This window comes from Lynx canadensis, chromosome D3 (assembly GCF_007474595.2).
Source record: "Lynx canadensis isolate LIC74 chromosome D3, mLynCan4.pri.v2, whole genome shotgun sequence".
In the NCBI taxonomy this organism is placed as follows: Eukaryota; Metazoa; Chordata; class Mammalia; order Carnivora; family Felidae; genus Lynx; species Lynx canadensis.
Genome location: NC_044314.2, coordinates 30216208 through 30224869, shown reverse-complemented (window position 1 = coordinate 30224869; position 8662 = coordinate 30216208).

Sequence of the window (8662 nt, the reverse complement as noted above, 5' to 3'; positions counted from 1 at the left end):
TAAAGACAGTGAAAAATATCAATGGTTGCCAGGTATTCAGGAGGAGAGGGAAAGAGATGAATGCAAAAAGCAGATAGGACTTGGGGGATGGTGAAAGTGTTGTGTGATACTTTGATGGTGAATAGATAACATGTACTTGTTAAAACCCCAATACTGTATAATACAAAGATTCAGCCTTAATATATAGAAATTAAAAAAAAAAAATAGAAGATCAGGGATCCCAGGAAAGAATGCAAAGTGTGACAATAGAATCTGACTATAATACATATATATGAAACAACCTTACTGAAGATGTGGAAAAGGTACTAACCTAAATAATTTTAGAGATGAATGTAATCTGTGAGGCTAAAGGCAAAAGGAACCAACTGTACATAAGCACTGTACTCTAGCTGATAAACTTCTTCTAATGGGGATACAGGTTAGCAAATGTACTACTATACATTTATGCTGGAATTGAATAATTAAAGAAACAGATTGCAGACGGTTGGAGCCAGCTTTCTCATGGCTTGAATGGAAATGTACAGATAAGCAAGTGAAAGTGCTAGAATGATTCCTGTGGTAATAAATTAGAGTTCGAGATATCAGGGATTAGTAAACTCTCATAGTTCTTTGCATCTTCAGCTGGGAGGGCCTAAAAAGGACACCGCAGTAGCAATGAGCACACTTGAAACTCAGATCTCTAGTAAAAGGAAACACAGTTCCCTGGAGAAATGGCTGATTTTAGGACTGGGGGTAAAAATATACAAGATGGCCCTAGACTATCTTATAGGACCAAAAAGGAAAGAGGTGCCGTCCCCACCACCACCACCACCACCACCACATGAAATGATGTCATTACGGGAAAGTAACAGAGAAGCCAACAAAAAGAGCTCCCAATGTCCAAAGCTGGATCAGTTTGACCAGCAAATAAAGTAGAATTAAATAATAATCCAAATTATAAAGTCATGATTTCATATCAATGTAAATGATTGAATAAATCAATAAATAAGGGAGAAGAGACAAAACACCCATGCAGAAAAATTCCAAAAAAATTATATGTATACTGGATTATAAAGGAGGGGGAGTATAATTCTCCACTCCTTAAGTGTGAGCTGAGCATAGCGATTTCCTTCCAATGAGTACAGAATAGAAAGGGGGGGTTGTAACTTTACTACAGAGAACCCTGACGACCCGTACTTCAACCGGGTGATCTAGGTCAACATATATAGATAGTAAATAAAACGTGCTATCCCGAAACAGAAAAAAAAAAAAAAACATAAACTATGGACTCTATTCAAGAATAATGTATGAATATTAGTTTAATAATTGTAACAAATGTACCATACTAAGATAAGGTATTAATAACATGGAAAATGGTGCACACAATAGGTTGGAGGTTATACATGGGAACTCTGTATGGTCTGCTCAATTTTTCTACAAATCTAAAACTCTTCTAAAATGTAGTCTATTTAAATTTTTTTTTCAACGTTTATTTATTTTTGGGACAGAGAGAGACAGAGCATGAACGGGGGAGGGGCAGAGAGAGAGGGAGACACAGAATCAGAAACAGGCTCCAGGCTCTGAGCCATCAGCCCAGAGCCCGACGCGGGGCTCGAACTCACGGACCGCGAGATCGTGACCTGGCTGAAGTCGGACGCTTAACCGACTGCGCCACCCAGGCGCCCCTAAAATGTAGTCTATTTAAAAAACCATCTTACTTTTCTAAAATTTAAAAGGTTAGAATTTAAATGGTGTCTTAATTCAATAATTCTAGAGATATTTTAAGTGTATATAAAGGCTTAACGAAAAAGAGGATTATACATGATAGAATTTCAGACTGTTGGAAGTTTGGGAAAAATACATATAGAGGCTTTTCTGGGACTTGTCCTGAGCTCTTTTTATTTTCACTGTTAATTTAAACTAAGTCTATACCCTCACATGATTTTGTAAGTAGTGAAAGTCATAATTTAGAGTGGCACTTAAATCCTGGGTGACCAAGACATTACATAAAAAAGACGTAAAAAAAAGTGACTCCTGGGGTTCCTGGGTGGCTCAATCAGTTAAGCATCCAACTCTTGATTTCAGCTCAGGTCATGATCTCATGGTTGTGAGACAGAGCCCAGAACAGGTTCTGCACTGGGCATGAAGCCTGCTTAAGATTCTCTCTCCTTGTTTGTCTCCCTTTCTCTCTGCCCCTCCCTTGTTGCTCTCTCAAAAATAAAATAACTTAAAAAAAAAAAAAGTGACTCCTCCTACATTTCAAACTCCTACAGGAAATGCTAATAGTTTCAGAAAGAGCAACCAAAATTTCCAAACACCTCCCATATATAAAAACTTACCTGAGGAGGCAGAAAACCAGTGGTTTGGGGCTATAAAAAATGTGGTATTAGCATCTACTTTTCATAATTAAAAAAAATAGTTTCAAGGAGAGTTTTGAATGAATTTCAGGTATTTTCATTTACTTAAAGATTCAGTGTTAATGAAAGGATATCCCAGACAACTCCTCTTGGAAAAAAAAATAATTATACTATATAATTCTACTGATTCTGTAGCTTAGCTACTGAAGTAATAGAAAATATAAGTTCTGTTTATCTTTGAAAAGAACCATCTTTGCTTACATTGACTTTCTCTATTGTATACCTATTTTCTTTTTTTTTTTTTTTTTTGATCCATTATTCTTTTTTTTTTTTTTTATGAAATTTATTGACAAATTGGTTTCCATACAACACCCAGTGCTCATCCCAAAAGGTTCCCTCCTCAATACCCATCACCCACCCTCCCCTCCCTCCCACCCCCCATCAACCCTCAGTTTGTTCTCAGTTTTTAACAGTCTCTTATGCTTTGGCTCTCTCCCACTCTAACCTCTTTTTTTTTTTTTTTTCCTTCCCCTCCCCCATGGGTTCCTGTTAAGTTTCTCAGGATCCACATAAGAGTGAAACCATATGGTATCTGTCTTTCTCTGTATGGCTTATTTCACTTAGCATTACACTCTCCAGTTCCATCCACGTTGCTACAAAGGGCCATATTTCATTTTTTCTCATTGCCACATAGTACTCCATTGTGTATATATACCACAATTTCTTTATCCATTCATCAGTTGATGGACATTTAGGCTCTTTCCATAATTTGGCTATTGTTGAGAGTGCTGCTATGAACATTGGGGTACAAGTGCCCCTATGCATCAGTACTCCTATATCCCTTGGATAAATTCCTAGCAGTGCTATTGCTGGGTCATAGGGTAGGTCTATTTTTAATTTTCTGAGGAACCTCCACACTGCTTTCCAGAGCGGCTGCACCAATTTGCATTCCCACCAACAGTGCAAGAGGGTTCCCGTTTCTCCACATCCTCTCCAGCATCTATAGTCTCCTGATTTGTTCATTTTGGCCACTCTGACTGGTGTGAGGTGATACCTGAGTGTGGTTTTGATTTGTATTTCCCTGATAAGGAGCGACGCTGAACATCTTTTCATGTGCCTGTTGGCCATCTGGATGTCTTCTTTAGAGAAGTGTCTATTCATGTTTTCTGCCCATTTCTTCACTGGGTTATTTGTTTTTCGGGTGTGGAGTTTGGTGAGCTCTTTATAGATTTTGGATACTAGCCCTTTGTCCGATATGTCATTTGCAAATATCTTTTCCCATTCCGTTGGTTGCCTTTTAGTTTTGTTGGTTGTTTCCTTTGCTGTGCAGAAGCTTTTTATCTTCATAAGGTCCCAGTAATTCACTTTTGCTTTTAATTCCCTTGCCTTTGGGGATGTGTCGAGTAAGAGATTGCTACGGCTGAGGTCAGAGAGGTCTTTTCCTGCTTTCTCCTCTAAGGTTCTGATGGTTTCCTGTCTCACATTTAGGTCCTTTATCCATTTTGAGTTTATTTTTGTAAATGGTGTGAGAAAGTGGTCTAGTTTCAACCTTCTGCATGTTGCTGTCCAGTTCTCCCAGCACCATTTGTTAAAGAGGCTGTCTTTTTTCCATTGGATGTTCTTTCCTGCTTTGTCAAAGATGAGTTGGCCATACGTTTGTGGGTCTAGTTCTGGGGTGTCTATTCTATTCCATTGGTATGTGTGTCTGTTTTTGTGCCAATACCATGCTGTCTTGATGATGACAGCTTTGTAGTAGAGGCTAAAGTCTGGGATTGTGATGCCTCCTGCTTTGGTCTTCTTCTTCAAAATTCCTTTGGCTATTCGGGGCCTTTTGTGGTTCCATATGAATTTTAGGATTGCTTGTTCTAGTTTCGAGAAGAATGCTGGTGCAATTTTGATTGGGATTGCATTGAATGTGTAGATAGCTTTGGGTAGTATTGACCTTTTGACAATATTTATTTTTCCAATCCATGAGCAGGGAATGTCTTTCCATTTCTTTAAATCTTCTTCAATTACCTTCATAAGCTTTCTATAGTTTTCAGCATACAGATCCTTTACATCTTTGGTTAGATTTATTCCTAGGTATTTTATGCTTCTTGGTGCAATTGTGAATGGGATCAGTTTCTTTATTTGTCTTTCTGTGGCTTCATTGTTAGTGTATAAGAATGCAACTGATTTCTGTACATTGATTTTGTATCCTGCAACTTTGCTGAATTCATGTATCAGTTCTAGCAGACTTTTGGTGGAGTCTGTCGGGTTTTCCATGTATAATATCATGTCATCTGCAAAAAGCGAAAGCTTGACTTCATCTTTGCCAATTTTGATGCCTTTGATTTCCTTTTGTTGTCTGATTGCTGATGCTAGAACTTCCAGCACTATGTTAAACAACAGCGGTGAGAGTGGGCATCCCTGTCGTGTTCCTGATCTCAGGGAAAAAGCTCTCAGTTTTTCCCCGTTGAGGATGATGTTAGCTGTGGGCTTTTCATAAATGGCTTTTATGATCTTTAAGTATGTTCCTTCTATCCCGACTTTCTCAAGGGTTTTTATTAAGAAAGGGTGCTGGATTTTGTCAAAGGCCTTTTCTGCATCGATTGACAGGATCATGTGGTTCTTCTCTTTTTTTTTGTTAATGTGATGGATCACGTTGATTGATTTGCGAATGTTGAACCAGCCCTGCATCCCAGGAATGAATCCCACTTGATCATGGTGAATAATTCTTTTTATATGCTGTTGAATTCGATTTGCTAGTATCTTATTGAGAATTTTTGCATCCATATTCATCAGGGATATTGGCCTGTAGTTCTCTTTTTTTACTGGGTCTCTGTCTGGTTTAGGAATCAAAGTAATACTGGCTTCATAGAATGAGTCTGGAAGTTTTCCTTCCCTTTCTATTTCTTGGAATAGCTTGAGAAGGATAGGTATTATCTCTGCTTTAAATGTCTGGTAGAACTCCCCTGGGAAGCCATCTGGTCCTGGACTCTTATTTGTTGGGAGATTTTTGATAACCGATTCAATTTCTTCGCTGGTTATGGGTCTGTTCAAGCTTTCTATTTCCTCCTGATTGAGTTTTGGAAGAGTGTGGGTGTTCAGGAATGTGTCCATTTCTTCCAGGTTGTCCAATTTGTTGGCATATAATTTTTCATAGTATTCCCTGATAATTGTTTGTATCTCTGAGGGATTGGTTGTAATCATTCCATTTTCATTCATGATTTTATCTATTTGGGTCATCTCCCTTTTCTTTTTGAGAAGCCTGGCTAGAGGTTTGTCAATTTTGTTTATTTTTTCAAAAAACCAACTCTTGGTTTCGTTGATCTGCTCTACAGTTTTTTTAGATTCTATATTGTTTATTTCTGCTCTGATCTTTATTATTTCTCTTCTTCTGCTGGGTTTAGGCTGCCTTTGCTGTTCTGCTTCTAGTTCCTTTAGGTGTGCTGTTAGATTTTGTATTTGGGATTTTTCTTGTTTCTTGAGATAGGCCTGGATTGCAATGTATTTTCCTCTCAGGACTGCCTTCGCTGCGTCCCAAAGCGTTTGGATTGTTGTATTTTCATTTTCGTTTGTTTCCATATATTTTTTGATTTCTTCTCTAATTGCCTGGTTGACCCACTCATTCGTTAGTAGGGTGTTCTTTAACCTCCACGCTTTTGGAGGTTTTCCAGACTTTTTCCTGTGGTTGATTTCAAGCTTCATAGCATTGTGGTCTGAAAGTATGCATGGTATAATTTCAATTCTTGTAAACTTATGAAGGGTTGTTTTGTGACCCAGTATATGATCTATCTTGGAGAATGTTCCATGTGCACTCGAGAAGAAAGTATATTCTGTTGCTTTGGGATGCAGAGTTCTAAATATATCTGTCAAGTCCATCTGATCCAATGTCTCATTCAGGGCCCTTGTTTCTTTATTGACTGTGTGTCTAGATGATCTATCCATTTCTGTAAGTGGGGTGTTAAAGTCCCCTGCAATTACATTCTTATCAATAAGGTTGCTTCTGTTTATGAGTAATTGTTTTATATACTTGGGGGCTCCGGTATTCGGCGCATAGACATTTACAATTGTTAGCTCTTCCTGATGGGTAGACCCTGTAACTATTATATAATGTCCTTCTTCATCTCTTGTTACAGCCTTTAATTTAAAGTCTAGTTTGTCTGATATAAGTATGGCTACTCCAGCTTTCTTTTGGCTTCCAGTAGCATGATAAATAGTTCTCCATCCCCTCACTCTGAATCTAAAGGTGTCCTCAGGTCTAAAATGAGTCTCTTGTAGACAGCAAATAGATGGGTCTTGTTTTTTTATCCATTCTGATACCCTATGTCTTTTGGTTGGCGCATTTAATCCGTTTACATTCAGTGTTATTATAGAAAGATACGGGTTTAGAGTCATTGTGATGTCTGTATGTTTTATGCTTGTAGTGATGTCTCTGGTACTTTGTCTCACAGGGTCCCCCTTAGGATCTCTTGTAGGGCTGGTTTAGTGGTGACAAATTCCTTCAGTTTTTGTTTGTTTGGGAAGACCTTTATCTCTCCTTCTATTCTAAATGACAGACTTGCTGGATAAAGGATTCTCGGCTGCATATTTTTGCTGTCTAGCACCCTGAAAATCTCGTGCCAATTCTTTCTGGCCTGCCAAGTTTCAAAAGAGAGATCAGTCACGAGTCTTATAGGTCTCCCTTTATATGTGAGGGCACGTTTACCCCTTGCTGCTTTCAGAATTTTCTCTTTATCCTTGTATTTTGCCAGTTTCACTATGATATGTCGTGCAGAAGATCGATTCAAGTTACGTCTGAAGGGAGTTCTCTGTGCCTCTTGGATTTCAATGCCTTTTTCCTTCCCCAGTTCAGGGAAGTTCTCAGCTATGATTTCTTCAAGTACCCCTTCAGCACCTTTCCCTCTCTCTTCCTCCTCTGGAATACCAATTATGCGTATATTATTTCTTTTTAGTGTATCACTTAGTTCTCTAATTTTCCCCTCATACTCCTGGATTTTTTTATCTCTCTTTTTCTCAGCTTCCTCTTTTTCCATAACTTTATCTTCTAGTTCACCTATTCTCTCCTCTGCCTCTTCCATCCGAGCTGTGGTGGTTTGCATTTTGTTTTGCATTTCCTTTAAAGCGTTTTTCAGCTCCTCGTGACTGTTCCTTAGTCCCTTGATCTCTGTAGCAAGAGATTCTCTGCTGTCCTGTATACTGTTTTCCAGCCCAGCGATTAATTTTATGACTATTATTCTAAATTCACTTTCTGTTATATTATTTAAATCCTTTTTGATCAGCTCATTAGCTGTTGTTATTTCCTGGAGATTCTTCTGAGGGGAATTCTTCCGCTTGGTCATTTTGGATAGTCCCTGGTGTGGTGAGGACCTGCAGGGCACTTCCCCTGTGCTGTGGTGTATAACTGGAGTTGGTGGGCGGGGCCGCAGTCAGTCCTGATGTCTGCCCCCAGCCCACCGCTGGGGCCACAGTCAGACTGGTGTGTGCCTTCTCTTCCCCTCCCCTAGGGGTGGGATTCACTGTGGGGTGGCGTGGCCCATCTGGGCTACTTGCACACTGCCAGGCTTGTGATGCTGGGGATCTGGCGTATTAGCTGGGGTGGGAAGGCAAGGTGCACGGCGGGAGGGGGGGCAGGCTTAGCTCGCTTCTCCTTAGGTGATCCACTTCAGGAGGGGCCCTGTGGCAGCCAGAGGGAGTCAGATCTGCTGCCGGAGGTTTGGCTCCGCAGAAGCACAGAGTTGGGTGTTTGCGCGGAGCGAGCAATTTCCCTGGCCGGAACCGGTTCCCTTTGGGATTTTGGCTGGGGGATGGGCGGGGGAGATGGCGCTGGCGAGCGCCTTTGTTCCGCGCCAAACTGAGCTCTGTCGTCCGGGGGCTCCGCAGCTCACCCTCCCTTTGTCCTCCAGCCTTCCCGCTTTCCGAGCAGAGCTGTTAACTTATGACCTCCCAGACGCTAAGTCGCGCTTGCTGTCGGAACACAGTCCGTCAGGCCCCTCCGCTTTTGCAAGCCGGACTCGGGGGCTCTGCTTGGCTGGCGAGCCGCCCCTCCGCCCCGGCTCCCTCCCGCCAGTCCGTGGAGCCCGCACCGCCTCGCCGCCCTTCCTACCCTCTTCCGTGGGCCTCTCGTCTGCACTTGGGTCCGGTGACTCCGTTCTGCTAATCCTCTGGCGGTTTTCTGGGTTATTTAGGCAGGCGTAGGTGGAATCTAAGTGATCAGCAGGACGCGCGGTGAGCTCAGCGTCCTCCTACGCCGCCATCTTCCTGCGCCTCTCTCTGTATGCCTATTTTCTATTCCAGTAAATTACCTTCTGGTCTTTATTATTTCCTTACTCTAATGATCTAGA